Consider the following 18,403-nt stretch of genomic DNA (forward strand, 5'->3'; position numbering starts at 1 on the left):
CAGTCCTTATTTTATTCTCAACAGTTGGATAATTCATTGTTGTACCCCGAGGAAGGGAGAAGTGAAAGGGTGAAGAAAAACCAGGAGTGATCGTCTAGATGAAGTCCCTCCATGTGGAATGAAAAACAGAGAATAAATGTTCCTACAGCCCACAACACTAGAGAAAGAGAGAGAGCTTGGATTATGGAGAGTATAAAATAGCCTACCAAGGAGAATAGTCTCTTGTCTGTAGCAGTAGGCTAGCCACTATATAAGGAAGAAACTAAAGACCAAGCATACCATTTAAGAGAATCAGGTACATGGGGATGAAAGCTTACCTAAGAGAAGTAACCAGTAATAGAGAAGTCAAGCTGTTGGATGTCTTATAGAAGGTTAGTAACAAGCTTAAGAGCCATATGAAGTATGAGGAGAGGATTTAAAAGTCTGAAGTTTCCAATTTGTGTAACTGGTTTTCCATTTTTTAGCCATCTCAAGAATGTGAATAAATAAACATGGAGGGAAAAGTAGTTTGATGAGAAACATTTTAAGAGAGAAACTGTATGTGAAATGCCAAAGATTTTAAGAGAGAAACTGTATGTGGAATGCCTAACAGTTTCTGGACCCATAAAGCACTCCATAGAGAGCTGGTTCTTCCTACAGTAACATGATTATTCATTTCTTGAAAGAACTTATTGCAAAATTTCCTAAAGTAGCAAACCCTATAATTTTGAGGTAATTAATTTTAGAACTTTAGGTACGCAACATCAGTATTTAAAGAAAGATACTATGGGGCGCCTGGGTGGCTCAGTCAGTTAAGCCTCCAACTCTTGATTTCGGTTCAGGTTATGATCTCGGGGTTGTGAGATCAAGCTCTGTATTGGGCTCTGTCCTGGATGTGGAGAGCCTGCTTAAGATTCTCTCTCTCTCTCTCTGCCCCCCTTCCTCAGACCCTCCCTCCTACTCACATGCAAAATGCTCTAAGGAAATAAATAGCCAAGGTAGCATAGATCTTCATGCCATTTTAGCTTTGAGTCATTGATTCAACAAATAATTGAGAGCCTACTGTGTTTGAGATACTATTTTAGATGCTGGGTATGTAGAATTGAACAAAATTGCTTTAAATCAATATCATTAGGGGATCCCTGGGTGGCGCAGCGGTTTGGCGCCTGCCTTTGGCCCGGGGCGCGATCCTGGAGGCCCGGGATCGAGTCCCGCGTCGGGCTCCCTGCTTGGAGCCTGCTTCTCCCTCTGCCTGTGTCTCTGCCTCTCTCTCTCTCTCTTCTCTGTGTGTGACTATCATGAATAAATAAATAAAATCTTTAAAAAAAATCAATATCATTAAGGAGATGATTTTTTTTATATGTTGCCTGTTAATTAAGGAGATGATTTTTTTTATATGTTGCCTGTTAATTTTAAGTATATCTTCTTTAGGTATATAGAAGGGAAGTAGAAGAAAATGGAATTGTTCTGTATCCTTTGAAAGCTACTCATGCAGTGAAAGGTGTTACAGGACATGAGGTCTGCAATTACTTCTGGAATGTTGATGTTCGCAATGATTGGGAAAGTAAGCTGCCACTATTAATATATCATAATATAATTATTATTTTGAATGTAATGTCAAATCCAACCCCATGTTTTGCATCTCATCTACAGTTTACAAAGTCAATGTAGAAAGTATCTGGAAAATCTGATAGTAGCTTGCATTTACTTTTTGTTTTTACTTACATTTAAATAGAGCTTTACAGGGAAGTAATGCTTGTACAGTGAAACACTGTACAAAATGTTTCTGTGTTACAGCATTTGATCCAGTACTTCAATAATCCTGCATGATAAGTAGGTAAAAAAGTAAAAATCAGGATTAAGTGACTTGTCAGAAGCCACAGACCCTAGTTAGTAGAAAGGCCAGTACTAAAACTAAAGGTTTCTGTCTTATCACCTACTTTCCCAAACTGTTTTGTTTCTCTAGTAATCCCGAGACAAATCCTGCTGTGGTCTGCTTAGAGTTATTCTTGGGGTATGTTTGTTGTTTGTATGTATTTGTTCCTCTTAGGCACCAAATTTCATAAATACAGATAATTTCGAACATCGTAAGATGTGTATTAGTGATAGTTTGATATTCTTTTTCCACAAATATAGTCACCTAAGCCTAGACAGAAGAGTTTATTCAACTTCAGTAAATTAGAGGTTACAGGAAATGGTCATAGTGTTAGATAGGAATTTGTGTCTGAGTAATGCAGTGTGATTAGAATTGCTTTCTTATTGTGGGAGCTAGATAATTGGTCCAGAGGAAATGAGATTTCCTGGTGATCAAGCCTCATGGCCACTGTCTGTAGCCCTAGTAGCAAGTATTAACTACCTTCCATTTGAACTTGGTCCTGCTCATGTTATCACAGGGTCCAGCAATATAACTGAGTTAATCACATTCTAGGAAGAGGTAATGTATATTTTTGGCTACTAATATTTTTTTCTTCATTTCAGCAACTATAGAAAACTTTCATGTGGTGGAAACATTAGCTGATAATGCAATCATCGTTTATCAAACACACAAGGTAAAAATCTCTTCATCCCAAAAGGATTTCACTGTAGTTCAAAGTGAGACATGTATAAATTCTCTAAAAGTAAAATTTGGCAGGAAATCAAATGCCGTAAAAGATCCAAAGACTTTGTTAATGATGCATGAACATCACATATTTGAAAGGATATCAGTTCATTCAAAGATGAACCTAAGACAAGAACCTGAGAAATATCCAGAAACAGTGTGTTTGATAAAGATCTCCAGTTAGTTATGTCCACTTAAAATTTAAAAAATACTGAAATCCTGTTAAATATTTTTGTAGCGTCTAGTCTTTATAGGCGATGAGTGATCATTACCAAATACAAAAGTGAATCAGCATTTCCTGTGACCATAGTAATGAAGGGAATGGAAAGTATGTATGTTAAGTCATGTAAGTGGATTATCTGAAAGCATGGGGAAATTGCTAAGCATAACTATTAAGAAGTTGGTCATATACCAGAGCACACAGAAACATCATTTAAGTTAGTTCACTTTCTTCCTTTTCTTTTTTTTTTTACTGGTTTTATTTATTTATTTATTTGAAAGATACAGAGATAGAGAATACGAGCAGGAAGGAAAGGAAAAAGCAGACTCCTTATGGAGCAACTTGCTCAGTGCAGGGCTTCATCCCAGGACCCCCGGGATTGTGATCTGAGCTGTAGGCAGATGCTTAACCAGCTAAGCTACCCAGGTGCCCCTAAATTGGTTCACTTTCATTTCACTTTTCCTTCATCTCTTTCTCTGCTATTCTTAGATATTTAAAATTAAAGAATTAATATTTCTCTTACCTTATTCTTCTCTGTTTCCTGAAAATTGCCGAATAATATATTGTGTAAAAAAACGATAAATGGGGATAGTATGTGGGAGGAAGGGGAAAATAAATGAAGGGAATTAAGAGGTGCAAACTTCAAGTTATAAAAAGTAGAGCATAGGGAAGGTAGTAATATTTGTAATAAGGTTACAATAACAGATGATGACTACACCTTTTGTGGTGAGCCCTGAGTAATATATAAAATGGTCAAATCAGCATGCTGTATACCTGAAAATAATATAACCTTCAATTTTTAAAAAGGAAAATAATAAAAAGGACCTATAATTTTAGAAAGATCTATTCAATGTAATATTTTATGTTATGTAAGAAATACAATAATTCAATAGGTGCTTCCCTTTTCTCTTCTTTAAATGACTTTTTAGGGGCACCTGGGTGGCTCAGTGGTTTGAGCATCTGCCTTTGGCTCATGATCCTGGGGTCCTGGGATCGAGTCCCACATCATGCTCCCTACAGGGAGCCTGCTTCTCCCTCTGCCTATGTCGCTGCCACTTTCTGTGTGTCTCATGAATAAATTTTTTAAAATCTCAAAAAAATAAAAAAATAAATGACTTTTTAATTGGGTTGAATATATGAAAATATTGTGGGTTTGTTAGGTATTTCCTGAACTCAGTTTTGTCATGTGGGGCATCTTAAATGTAATGATTATGAGGTAGGCCTGATTTTACATGGTAGCTGCTTAAGAAATGTGTAAAAAATACATTATAGGTCAACTTTGCTTCAATTAAAAAAGAAGTGTATAACAACAAAGATTCTGCTTTAGCATACAGATTTGGGGAGTCCAAGGGAAGCTTAAAGTTGAGTAAATGTTAAAAATACCGATTAACTGCCTTTAATTTGGAATCAATAGAAATTACATAGAAGAATCTTATAATCTGAGGACAATTGATCTTGGGAAACAGTCTGCTGAAAATATTTCACTTCGTAAATAGTAGATGGAGGGAAGGATTTAAGTAAGCTGTATTACAATCACTTTTTGAAAAATAAAGCTGAAAACTATTAATGTCTCTTCAATGTAACAAAATTTAAGTTAGAATTATAAATGTTTAAATAAACAAATTATCCTGGTATAATTTTTTTTTCAAAAATTCAGTAATGCTATACAATTTTTCCTTTAAATGTGGCTTATTTTATAATTTGATCTTAAAGAGGGCTACTTCTCTCCTGATCTTTAAGTCATTCTCACTCTTTAATTTTTCATCTTCTCATTCTTGTGGACTTGAATTCATTAATTCTAACACAGTCAAATTTTCCTTTATTACTAGCTTCACATAGCAGTGCTCAGCACTGCTTTCATGTATTTTGTGAAATTTATTATCTTTAATATATGAACCATTTCACTTTCCAAATGATTTGTGTTGTATTGACATTGAGTTGTTGGTTATTATACTCAACAATTAGGAAAGGCACAGTGTATATTTTCTGTCATTTAAAAGTACACAGTCTGTTTTCACAAATCTCATTTCCATTATCATCCCAACATGATGTGTCTCCCTGCATACCATAAAGTTGAAAGATTCAGTCTAATTGATTTGGTATTCTTCAGATGTGATTACGATGTCAAAGGAGCAGTCTTCTTACACTGAAATCTTAGCGTTTAAGTCTCTGAACACTTTAAACAGAGGTTGAATACTGAAAAGCAGAATGTTAGGGGCGCCTCAGTGCCTCAGTTGGTTAAGCATCTCCCTCTGCCTTTGGTTCCAGTCGTGATTCCAGCCAGAGTTCTGGGGATAGAGCCCCTGTGGCTGACTCTCTGTTCTGCGGAGAGCCTGCTTAACGCTCTCCTCCCGGCTGGTGCTCTTTCTCTCAAATAAATTAAAAATCTAAAATAAATAAATAAATAAAATGAAATAGAACTTTACCAGGGTCTTTGGGAGGGAATAATGGGGAATTAATTACTTATTGAGTACAGAATTTCTGTTCAGGTTGATAAAAAATTTTGGAAATGATGATGTTTATGTAATATTATGAATGTAATGTCACTGAATTATACTCTTAAAAATGCTTTAAGTGGTAACATTTTTGTTACATATAACCACAACTTAAAAAAAAGATTATCCCTTTGATGCTATTATTATTCTGCAAAGCCATTAATTCAGTATTCATAATTTACTTTGCTGGGTACTTTCAGATACTGTCAATTTAAAATTTGACAGATTTTACCTTTGCCTAAGTTATTTATTGGTCTTACATTTGTTTCTCTGTCAGTTTCATATTACATAGGAATTTAAATGTAGTTCACATTTTTGAAAGTTTTTTTACTTCTTCCACAGAGAGTGTGGCCTGCTTCTCAGCGAGATGTATTATATCTTTCTGCCATTCGAAAAATACCAGCCTTGACTGAAAATGACCCTGAAACTTGGATAGTGTGTAATTTTTCTGTGGATCATGACAGTGCTCCTGTAAGTGCATTTATATAAATTTGTATAGTTGTACAGTATGAAGCTAAATATACAGTGCAGAACGAAAGTGATAAACACATAGGACACACACAAATACTTGATAACATTTCTTAGACTTTGTTTTCTGTTGAATTGGCTTCTTGGGACATGATAGCCCATGTGTTATCCAAGGACAGCAGTCATGGCTGTGAACACCCACCCAGCAGGGGCTGTTTTCCTTTCCTCCTGAAGTTAGAGGAAACAGAACTGAATGGGTAAATAATGGAAGGCTGCTTTCCACAGTTCCCTCTCCAGCCATGATCAACTGCTAGCAAAACCTCTGTGGTTTCTATCTCAGTTTAGCTCCATCTACTGCTTAAGAGGAGAGAAAAAACATTCCTGATGTCATAACAGCTTGTTTTATTTATTGGTGCTTATAAGATTTGTTGGAGATGTTGATGAGCTGTAGTTTTAGATGACCTAATGTATTAGGCCATTAGGGATTATAAAATGCTAAGCATCTACTGCACTGATGTTTCGTTTCTGTTATTTGTTTTGGCAGCTAAACAATCGATGTGTCCGTGCCAAAATAAATATTGCTATGATTTGTCAAACCTTGGTAAGCCCACCAGAGGGAAACCAGGAGATCAGCAGGGACAACATTCTATGCAAGATTACATATGTAGCTAATGGTATGTATTTTGGGGTTTCTTTTGCTATTTGGGCATGTAGATTTTCATTCAGTCATTCACTATTATTTTAGTGATCTCTACACCCAACATGCGGCAACAACTCCTGACCCCCGAGATCAAGAGACACATGCTCTTCCAACAGAGCCAGCTAGGCACCCCTAGATTTTCTTCTTATATATCTAAAAGCCTTTTTAGTTTTTATCATTTAGATTAGTAATTTTTAATTTGGAGAGATGTGTATTGAAATTATCAGGAAACTTTGAAAATAGTCACGTCTAAATTTGATCCCAGAACTACTCTATCAGATTTTTTTTAGGCTGGGGCTAGGTAGATACATTTTAATACTTCCATATCTAGATGACTTTCACATATGCTTGGCTTTACGAACCATCTTACTATAGGGGCGCCTGTGGTTTGGTCAGTTGAGCATCTGCCTTTGGCTTGCATCATGATCCCGGAATCCAAAGATTGAGTCCCGCTTCGGGCTCCCTGCTTGGTGGGGAGTCTGTCTGCTTCTCCTTCTCTGTTTCCCCCTCCCCCTGCTCATCCTCTTTCTCTCACTCTGTCTCTCAAATAAATAAAATCTTAAAAAAAATCTTGTTACATATTTGTCTAATAAAATACATGTATAGTTAGGAATATAAGCAATACTAGTAAAGGAAATGAACAGTTCTGTTTCTCATTGTCAGGCTTTTTTTATTTCCTGGATAATTGCCTGCTTAGGATTCTTCTGACCCATTTCCCACCTACAGTAGTCATTGGAGTCCCTCTAATCAAATCCTCATGCCTTCTTTTTACGGGGACACAACTGCTACGGTGTTGAGTGATGTATTATTTGATTATAGTAAGAGTGACAAATCTATCTTACATAACCTAAAATGTTACTATATTAAGATTTGCTTATAATTTAGGGAGCAAAGAACATCTCAGATAGGTAATAGGTGCCTTCTTATTTGCTATGTGTTCTTGTGTGGTGGTTAGCATGAAGGAATTAATGGTCAGGATTTTAAGAGATGTTAACTGTTCCAATGTGAGAAATTTTTTAAAAGCAAAGGAACAAAATGAGTGTTTTACATACAAATGGAGAATTGTATCCCAACAGGTTTTAATTTCCCTTTATCTTGCAGTGAACCCTGGAGGATGGGCACCAGCCTCAGTATTAAGGGCAGTGGCAAAGCGAGAGTATCCGAAGTTTCTAAAACGTTTTACGTCTTATGTCCAAGAAAAAACTGCAGGAAAACCCATTCTGTTCTAGTGTTAACAGGTACTGGAAGATATATGTTATTCTTTTTTAAAAACTTTGACTAAGGGCAACCCCGGTGGTGCAGTGGTTTAGCGCTGCCTGCAGCCCAGGGCGTGATCCTGGAGACCCTGGATCGAGTCCAACGTCAGGCTCTCTGCATGGAGCTGCTTCTCCCTCTGCCTGTGTCTCTGCCTCTCTCTCTGTGTCTCTATGAATAAATAAATAAAATCTTAAAAAAAAAACCTTTGACTAATACGACTCTGCAGAAACTAAAATCTAGTTAATTGTTAGAAGTAGTTTCTGTGTTTTGAGATGTTCCCAGAGTTGTAATTGTAGTTTTTAGCCTTTAAAACATGTTTTTTTTCTGCGTATATTAGATGTATTTGCTTATGCAAAGAGATTTTAACATTATGGAGCCATAGAACTCCAGTACAAATTCCCTATTTTTTTCCCTTCCCAGAAATTACTTTAGGTTCGTTGTCTTTTCTTCCATACTTTTGTATGTATGTTGTGAGTGACATATATTCTTAATTATTTTTTAAAAATGTGTTTATTCTCTACTTACTGTTGTACAACTTGCTTTTTCTACCTAACAATATATCTTGACTGTTATTGGATATAAAGATGTGAGACATATAAAACTGTCTCATTCCTTTAGAATTGGTTATATGAATGTTGCAGAATTTATTACCCAGTCCCACAGTAATGTCCCATATTTTGACTGTTGGTGCCATGCTGAACGTCTTTGCACAAAGAGCTGGAATCTTTAGGTTTTTTAAAGAAATGATGTTAACATGGTTCATAAGTCAAAAAGTGTGAAAAGATAAATAGTGAAATTGATCCCTTGCCCCCTACTCACCCAGTTTTGCCCTCCCTCCAGCCCCAAATGAAAGAGTATAACTCCTGTTACTAGTTTGTTGTGTATCTTTCCAGAGAATTTTTTAAGCCTGAATAAGCAAATACAGGTGTATTCCTCCCACGCATACACTTTTGTTGTTGTTCAAAAGACGCTGTTCTGCATCTTGTTTTTCCACTTACTTTAGTTTAAAGGTCTCTGCTTAACAGCATGGACCACCTCCTTATTTTTTTGTGGCTATACAGTATTCATCATATTGATGTACATAATTTAACCAGTCCTCCACTGCTAGGTATTGAAGTCGTTTTCAGTCTTTGCTAGAACAATGTTAATAGTTATATCCACGTGCAAGTTTTATATGGGATAATGTTACTAGATATGACACTGCCAGCACCTCTGGGGGGGTTGTGCATTTGTAATGTAAGTATTGCCCCCCCGAGAGGTCTTATTAACTTAACGTCTCGCTAGCAATAAGACATTTGAGTGCCTGTTTCCCTGTACCCTCTCACACAGTGTATGAAACAGAACGTGGATTGTTCCCACCTTGATAGGCAAAACCACTCTCAGTGTAGTTTTTATTGTATTTCTCTTATTATGAATAGTTTGAACATTTCTTGGTCCATTTGAGAACAATTTGTATAGTTCTGTTTCTATGAACTCTCAATATGTGTCAACATTTAAATTTTTAATAGAGATTACCAAAGTAGAATTCATAAGCCACAAGTATATATGAATGTCCTCTCATTCTTACCTACATGGAATATTAAGTCATTGGCTGAGACATGTATATTTGTGAGTCTCTTTCTTTAGATAAAAGAATATGTTCAATAAGTATATAGTGACATATTATTAACTAATTCTGGTTTCTGATGCTGATTCTGGTTTATAGTATGCCTTTCTTAATAAATTTAGCCTTTGAGGTTTTTTTTTAATCAGATGGTAACATAAGAGTTGTTGCAGTGACATGGTAGATATTTAGCTTTTTCCAGAAAAAAGCTCACCTGAAAATGTCAGACAGGCTCTGGTCTTATCTGAACGGTTAGTGTTCTAGGATGCAGCCTGACTTCTGAGAGACTCTCTGCAAGCATAAATGTGTTGGTGATTTCTAGAATACCGTGTACTTTAGAATTGTTATGGCTAGATCTGGACATGAAGTTTGCTGGTCTGTCTCTGCGCTGTTACCTCAAATAAACTAGAAACCTGATGCCACTTGATGGTAGCAGTCTTGTCACCCGACTTAACTGGGTATCTCTCCCCACAGCCTTAAGATTTCTGAAGAATGCTATTTACTCTAATCAAGACCAAGTGTGTAGCTATAATCTGCTTTCTCTCTTCTTCACCTCTACCTTGAGCCTTGCTAACAAGCAGGGCAGAAAATATAACTATGTATTAAGTAAAAGAAATCAAAATGCAGTTATATGTAGAACATGCTCTGAACTATGTTCGAAAAGAAGATTAATTTTCTTAAGCATTTCAGGACGCTGGGTGGCTCAGCAGTTGGGCGTCTGCCTTTGGCTCAGGTTGTGATCCCGGGGTCCTGGGATCGAGTCCCATGTCCAGTTCCCTGCATGGAGTCTGCCTCTCTCTCTCTGTGTGTGTGTCTCTCATGAATAAATAAATAAAATCTTTAAGAAAAACTTTTCGGGCTGCCCGGGTGGTGCAGCGGTTTAGCGCCGCCTTCAGCCCAGGGCGTGATCCTGGAGACCTGGTATCGAGTCCCACATCGGGCTCCCTGCATGGAGCCTGCTTCTCCCTCTGTCTGTGTCTCTGCCTTTCTCTCTCTCTCTGTCTCTCATGAATAAATAAATAAAATCTTTTAAAAAAATTTAAAAAATAAAACTTAAGCATTTGAAAAATACATACTAATATTATTAACACTTGCCTCAGGAGCTATTGGATTTGGGGGCTTGTTTTTATTGACCTGTTTGTGTGTATGTCTGTGTGTGCATCTGCGTACATGTGCACACAGTACCTGGAGAGCTGGGATTGAAATTCATCTCAGAGGAAAGAGGAAGCATTGTTTTTAGGCGTCTGTGTATGTATGTAAAGACAGACCTGAAAAGATTCCCTGGCCAAAACTCAGCTCTGGCCTTCAGTCCAGTTGAGCTGCTTTCTGACAAAGAACCAGATTCAAACCCTAACACATGGTGAAAAAAATCATTGTTTACCTGATGTAATACTTGTTTCATAATGTTTGGGAAGAGGTATGTATGAAGTGGATCCTAGCATTAAAAGCTTAGGAAAGCTATCCTTTCTAATTTTGGTGATGAAAAAATAGTAGCTTTCAATAGTGTTTATCATCCTCAGCGAAATTCCATGAAGAGTGAATGAGAAAAAAAAAAAAAGAAGAGTGAATGAGGTCTAAAGATACTTAAAACTCACAGAACTCTTTTTTTTTTAAGAGAGAACTGGGTGGGGAAGGAGAGAGAGAATCATAACTAAGCAGGCTCCATGCTCAGTGCAGAGACCGATACAGGGCTTGACCTGATGACAAAATCAAAAGTCAGACACGTAACCAACTGAGCCACCAAAGTGCCCCTCATAGTCAGAACTCTTAAATTCATGTGACAATGTCTGAGTATGTTTGTTCCTAGAGCTTAAATACAACTTGTGAATTCTTGATAAATGGTATTGAATAATTTTTATTGAAGACCAAGAAGAAAGAGATTTTGGCTTTAGGGGTATAAATCCAGAGACCTCTAGTTTATTCTCTCCTTGCTTATCTATGACGTATTTCCCTTTTTTTCTAGCTTTCAAAACATTCCTTATGTCTTCTATTCCTTGCTAAGTTTCAAGTATGTAAGGTTTATAATTTTCTGGGTTTTTTATTTTTTTATTTTTTTTAATTTTTTTATTTATTTATGATAGAGAGAGAGAGAGAGAGGCAGAGACTTAGGCAGAGGGAGAAGCAGGCTCCATGCACCGGGAGCCCGACGTGGGATTCGATCCCGGGTCTCCAGGATCGCGCCCTGGGCCAAAGGCAGGAGCCAAACCGCTGCACCACCCAGGGATCCCTAATTTTCTGTTTTTGAAAGTGAAAATCTTGAAAGCATACAGTTTTAAGAGAGATCTATGCATTCTATGAATTCAGAGGGTAGGAGGAACCTGTTTGGGTAGTCTTACAGCCGTTAGTAATAATATATTGCTTAATTTTTTACTTATTTTCTTTCCTGCAGTGACTGAAGCAAGGCTGTGTGACATTCCGTGTTGGAAGAAAAAATAAAAAACAAAATTGAATGCTCTAAGCTGGAACATAGGATCTATATAGCCTTGTCTGTGGCCCAACACCCTGGCCTTGTGTACAAAAATGAAGAAATATTGCAATAGCAAAGGTGAACATCTAACACTAGCTGTCTCCTGCTAGATCTCCTCGCTCAGCATATAACTATAAACACATGTAAACATTACATGTATATGGCTATATTTTTATTTGCTTGCTCCTAGAAGAGAAAAAAAATCAACTTTGAATCACAACTAGGAATTGATGCTTTAATTTTTGGGAACTTTTTCAGAATTTTTAATTTACTCTGGTCCAGCCTAAGATCCTCATTTGTATCAGGTTTTGTGCACAAAAGAAAAGCACAAAAGTTGAATGCATATGGGGCATGTGCTTTCTGTGCACCAAATATCTGGATGGGGCTCTTTTTTCAGGCCTGTGGTTAAATATGTGTTCAGAATTTTTTGACTTTTTTGCTTTGTATAATCCTAGAATTCATTGCTGCTGATTTCTATAATGATTCATGTCCCGTGTCTTAATAACTGAGGGCTGTCAATAACCTGTGATTTTGCCTTTTCTATAGTCTTACTCCTATGAAGAACCTTGGTTCTGACGGGGAAAGAATGAAAAGCTTTATTTTTTCCCCCAGGTATCTTTATGTTTCTATTGTATTTTTAGTTGTATACTGTGTGCTACAGATTTTTTTTCAGTTTGTTTCCAAACAGTTTGGTAATTCCTAAATTGGTTCTGCTTGCCTCCAAACAGAAATATAAAAATCTTGTGGGTATAAACTACTTTCTGGTACAGTGATAAGGATAAAACGAGCTCATGTTTTCTTGAAATTTGTAAGAGGATATATGGTATTGTTACAGCAAATCAGGCTGTTTTGATTTGACATTTGATTCAGTGTGTCTGGTATTCGTAACAGGCATGTTTGTTGCTTCTTCTGATTTGGGTCCGTTTCAAGGCTATGTTGCAAGATATGCTTAGAAAACGTGAGCAGTGCTCCTGTTTGCCTCTTTGCTCAGAATTTTCAGCGGAGCAGTAAAGGATTCCATGTGATTCAAACTGAAATTCTTTCCTTAGTTGCTATAAGAACTTAAATGTAAAATACCTTCTTTAGTTTTAGGCCTCTGTGAAAAACCTTGAAGCATGGAGTTGAGGCAAGGAATGGTACTCACTGAAGTAGAAATGACTGCCCACTTCACAGTCTTCATTCTGTTTATACACAAATGTGCTTACATCAGTCAGAGGCATTTTGTGGATGCTTTGCTGACTTGTTCATCTCTGTAGAAACACAGAAATGAGACCCATTTTGTAAAGCAGAAAGTCATATCACTTGGAACGTGTCCTGTATATATTTCGTACATGGTAATGGAGTCTTAATGATGAATGCAAGGTGATAATTTAATGATGGGATTAGTCTGGTCACTTAATATGCACAATCCTGGAAGTGAATTACTTGCATCAGATATAGTGGTATTTATTATTCTGTACAGAGAGAAAAATACATATAAAACATAGGCTAATATTACATGCACGCAGATTTCATGCTCCATAAATCTTTTCTATTTTTTAATTTACCTTTCTCTAAATGATGTGTATGGAATATGCCTTATTACAGAAAAACGCTGTTCATAATTTGACTGTGTGGAAAAGTGCCTATATGGTGGTAATGCTAGTAAGGCAAATAAGACAAATTATCGTATGAGTTTACGACATCACCAGTTAGCATTTTATATTGTGATGTTTAAAAAGAAAAGTTTATACCTCAAATGTGTATTTTATTTTACAATCAGCTGTGGGGTTGGGATGGGAGTGTGGGAGGGTTGGGGGGCGGGAAGGTTTATTCGCCATAGCCGCTGATGGGAATCTTCAAAAAAATTCTCTATGCCCAGTATAAATGTTTCTCTGTTTGCCATGTCTGGTAACTATCATGAACAGGAACAAGTAACTCTCTCATAACTAAATTGGAGAGCTAGCTTCATTTTCAAGGTATGGAAGGCTCACAAAGCAGTGTCTAAATCTAATTACCATTAGTTGCATTTGCACTAAATGTTAATGATACACTTTTGCAATTCTGTAAATGAAATGATCACACTAAAAATATTTGTATTAAAAAAAGAATAAAAAGATACATTTACCTTTAGATAATTGTACAGGTACTTCACTAGAGTTAATCCCATCGGATCAGATTTAGAAATAGGGAATACAAAAAAAGTTCTAAGAGGTCAAAAGTTGGAGAGGTACTAGCCATTTTAAACAATATTCGGCCCCACTAGAATTATTTCTCTATGACTAATTGTTAGTGTCTGAATAGACATGTTTTCCCATCTAATTTCTTACTTCCCTTCCCAAAAGCAAAAAATTACCTTTTTATTCTCTTTTCTACTCACTCTTTTGTACTGTGATAGAAACTTGAAAAATATTGGTAATGATGGGTTTTGTCCCTGAATGCCCGCTGTACAAGGACAAGAGAGCACAGTGATTCACTTGGAATTCAGGACTGCTGATTCTGAGGCAGAGGGTGGTCGCAGCAGCTCTTGGTTTGGGATTGCCACAAAGACCTCCAGACCCAGGAGGGGATGGCTGGGAGAAGGCGTAAGAACACAGGATAAGGAAGACGAGCAGCAGGTTTTCCACTCGTTCAGTGTCATAGGCTGATTTGTACACCTACACAGCATCAGTGTCAGCTGCTATTAAGAAAATTTTAGTTGGGCTGAGCTGGTTCTCTTGTGAAAATGTGCCCGTTATCTTTAAGCTTATCAATTGTTTGTCCAGTTAAACACTTTTACCAGTATTTAGTCCGAGTTGTACAGACAATGTATTTGGATTACCGTCATTGTTCATCTACAGACTCAAAACATAATCATTTTAAAGTACCTTGGGAGTGTGTAGAGTGTAACTATTCTATAATAGCTTTATGATCCTGATGATGTTTTTAAAAAATAATAAAGTTGGATCTTCCATGTTACAATCACAAAATTAAAACCAGTATTTAAAAGTGGAAAAGTATTAAAATATTATGGACAAATATACTTGTTTGATTGTTTTCCTTAACCCCAAAATGCTGCCTGATAATTCTGGGTAAGTTAAGAACTTACCTCGACTTCAATAGTTATTAAACTGGGTTATTTATAATCCAGTTAGGGATCAAGAAATCCATGTAAAAAAATTTTTTTTAGTCAATATAGAACAGAGTGGAATAGATTGTGTATATTTTTGTATTTTGTGAATCCTTCGTATGTGTGTTTGTGTGTGTGTGTGTGTGTGTGTGTGTGGTGGGTCACGGTGTGAAATAAAATTCTTACTGCGGAAGCTGGTCCAGAGGTTTTTGAAATTGCTAGAAAGTAAAGGCCTATGCAGTTGGGTATTTCTAGTGAAAGTACAGTGCGAGTCATGCCCTTACAACTCAACTACGCGTACTTCCCCTTAAATAAATCCCCACTTATTTATCTAAATGATGCAGCTCCACTTATCACACCCGGGGAGTGTGTGTTCTCCAGCGGCCGCAAGCCGGCCGTGGGGCTTTGCGGGGCGCCGGGCCCCGGGGCAGGCCCTGAGGCTGCTGCGGCTTCGGGACACGCTGGGCTCGGCTGCGGGGCTGGACGCGAGGCCTCGCTGCCCGTCGTCCCCCGGGAGCCCTTGGAGCCCTGGGCCCTGCGCTGTTGCCTCCGGCTTGGCCTGAGCTGCAACCCGCAACGACGTGTCCTTCGAACCAGCTTATTTCGAGCCGAGTTGGCTTCGTGGCATCTTCTTGACTTGGCCGCTGTTTGAACTAGACGACGGGACCTGTCGGCGTGGGCGCTGTTACCATTTAAAAGCGCCCTTTCCGCGAGCCTGCCTCGGGGGCGGGGGGCGGGCCTGGTCCCAACGGGGACGCTTCCCGGGCCGGCACCAGGACCCCCCACGCCCCGATCCGCCCGCCCATGGCCAGCAGGTGCGCCGCCCGGCTGCCCACGGACTCCCCGCCCCACGCGGGACCGTCCGCTCCGCAGGCCCGCGCCCCTCGGGGGCCGTCGGCAGCTCCGCGGGGCCACCGCGAGCACCGGGCGGGGGACGCGGCCCCGCAAAGGCGGCCCCGAGCTGCCCACGGACACAGCGCGGGGCTCTGGCCACGCCGCCGCCGGGCCCGGGGTCCGCAGTGTCCTGGGCGCTCCTGCGTCGGGCAACGAGGCCGCACAGCAGGTGCACGCGGGCCGCTCGCCGGGGACACGGGGGACCGAGCCCCAAGGGGACGCAGGTGGGGCCCGGGGCTGAGCCGGCGCGTCCCGGCCGCTCCTCGGGGCCCCACGACCCCGCCCGACCCCGGTCCCCGGCCGCTTCCTCGCTCGGTCCTCGGGCCCCCCCTTACCGTACGGCCCCCGGGCCCCCGAGGTCGTCGGGGGAGGCGCTCCCAAGGGCCCGCGGACCCCGTCCAGCCCCGAGGACGCTGCGGGCGACACGCACCAGGACACGAGGACCCGCAGCCTTTGACCTGAGGATTTCCATCACCTCCGCCCACCCGGGGCCCATCCGCCCCGCCGCCCCGCCGCCCAGAGGCTTCGGGCCTGGACCCGGGCTCACGCCGGGCGCGGGAGCTGCGAGGGGCGCCCCGCTGGGTCCCGCGCTCTAACACGAAGCCGGGTGGAGGCAGAGCGGAGGGCCGGCGGCCGGGCCCCCCACGGCTCCCCCACCAGAACCCAGGGCCCTCGCCTGAGCACTCCTGCTCCGGAGCTGCAACCCCAAACCCTGAGAAGTCCAGCTACAAAGTCACACTTTGAGGCGACAAGGTCACAGAGGGGAGGTGAGTGAGTGGAAACAGGTTTGCCTACCCCTCTCCCTCCCCCTTTACTGGCCCTTTGGGAGGGGCAAGGAGCGACCAGGGGGGCAGGAGAGGGAGGGGACCAGAAGGCGACAGAAGTGGAGCCTTTACTTGGGGAGTGGGGGTGTCACCCACTCCAAACGTGCTTTCTAGTCGGTTAGTTACACTAACTAGTTCACAATCTCTACCATGAGTTCTAGTTCCATCTTTTAGGGGCAGCGGGCCGGCCCAAGGGGCCTTCCAGGGCTGTGCAGTGAAGAGACCCCACTCCCACCCTTGCAGGAATGCCAGGCACCTCCCCCCGAAACCGTTAGAGCAGGTGCAGCAGCAAGACAATCGCTCAAGTCCTGGCCCAGCGCAGAGCAAGGGAATCGAAAGCCTGGGGCCCACCCAGCAATCCACCTTCTGACCAGTCTTCCAGATAACCCTTCTGCGCACTCCAGTGGGAGAACCACTGGCCTGGAGCACTCTGGTCCGCCTCCTGAATCCTGTGGGTACAGCCCAAGGCTCTTCCATTGGCCTCAGGGAGCAGCTGCTTGAAAACTTCTATCCTGACACAGGAGTACCCAGGCCTCTGTCAGTAGCTCTCAAAGTTCCTCAGGAGGAAAAGAAAAGACGGTGCGGAAAGTTCCATGTACATCAGCATGAAAAAGTAATCCGTTAAAATGTAACTGTAGGCTAAATCATTTGTGATCCTCTCGGCTTCCAGTGTAGAGGTTATTCATTATTTTTGCTAAGCAAGTAAAGTTAATTTTTAATAAATTCAAGTCTTATCCGTAGCAGAACGTTTTTGAAAAACATTAGTCTTTCAAAAGAACAATCCTATAATGAATTAACTGCTTATTTCAGACTTGTGTACACAGTGCACTTGTATTGATGTGTCTTGCTGTTGTGTCCTCGTTTGAACTCAGACCCTCAACAGGAGACGACGTAACTTTTAATTTAATTCCCTATCCTTTCCCAAGATGAAGAAAAATCCTGTCCCGCCATATGCATTCCACTGCTCATCCGATCACCAGAGCAGAAAAGGGCACGAAAACTCTCCGCGGTCACCTGTCCGGCCTGCTCCGCTCTGGCAGGGGCGGACCATACACGTGTTCAGGAGAAAAATTCAAACTTTTTCCAGTATCTGGGTCTTGGTTCTGGGGTGGCTCCTACACATCTTTCACTGACTATAGCAGAGGGCACTCAGCCTCTCAAGCAGCCAGCTGCGCCTACGCTAGGACGTCCTCCCCAAGAAGCAGATACAGCTTCAGCGTACACGGGCCGTTTGGCTTTGTGCCCGGTCTCCATGCCCTCTTCCTCTCAACTAACCCTCCTGCCTCAACACCCAAAAGCAGTCCAGCTGAGAGAAGTCTAGACTAATCAAATTCTCCTAAGTATAAAGAAAGTTATTTTAATACTCATAAAACACTGGCCTGCCATTAGTGTTGTAGGAACTGGAGCATATAATGGAAAATGATAAATGGTCACAGGACACCTCGCAGGAATTGGGTTACCACCCTGGTCGGACTTTCAAGCTTCCAGGCTCTCGGCCAAGGGCAAATCCAAACAAAAAGGTTACTGTTTACACCGATCAGCATTACACTTCCTTTTCATAATTTACTAGAACTGGGCAAAAAGTATAACAAATTTATACAATTTAGTTAATTGTACAAACCATTAATTTAGCAAGACGATATTGGTTACAGTCACCAGAATGAAGACTCACACTGTTCACTGCCACTTCCGTGAAAAGTTCAGATAAATAAGTCACTGGCTCAGAGTCACAACAGAAGCAATTTAAACTTTACATACAACAGCAAAGGTCAATCTTCCACAACAGTACTGCAGACACAACCACTCAGA

The 18,403-nt window shown here is 40.6% G+C and overlaps 1 long non-coding RNA gene across 1 annotated transcript; it reads left to right on the plus strand.

Annotated features, from left to right (window-relative positions):
* The first annotated feature begins 5,633 nt into the window (after positions 1-5,633).
* On the plus strand, positions 5,634-11,920 carry LOC129510921 (uncharacterized). Its single transcript, XR_008664721.1, has 4 exons — positions 5,634-5,764; positions 6,306-6,435; positions 7,563-7,699; positions 11,711-11,920. It is a non-coding gene; the product is annotated as an uncharacterized LOC129510921 (long non-coding RNA).
* Positions 11,921-18,403: the final 6,483 nt, after the last annotated feature.

The sequence above is a fragment of the Nyctereutes procyonoides genome, unplaced genomic scaffold (genome assembly GCF_905146905.1).
Source record: "Nyctereutes procyonoides isolate TBG_1078 unplaced genomic scaffold, NYPRO_anot_genome, whole genome shotgun sequence".
Taxonomy (NCBI): Eukaryota; Metazoa; Chordata; class Mammalia; order Carnivora; family Canidae; genus Nyctereutes; species Nyctereutes procyonoides.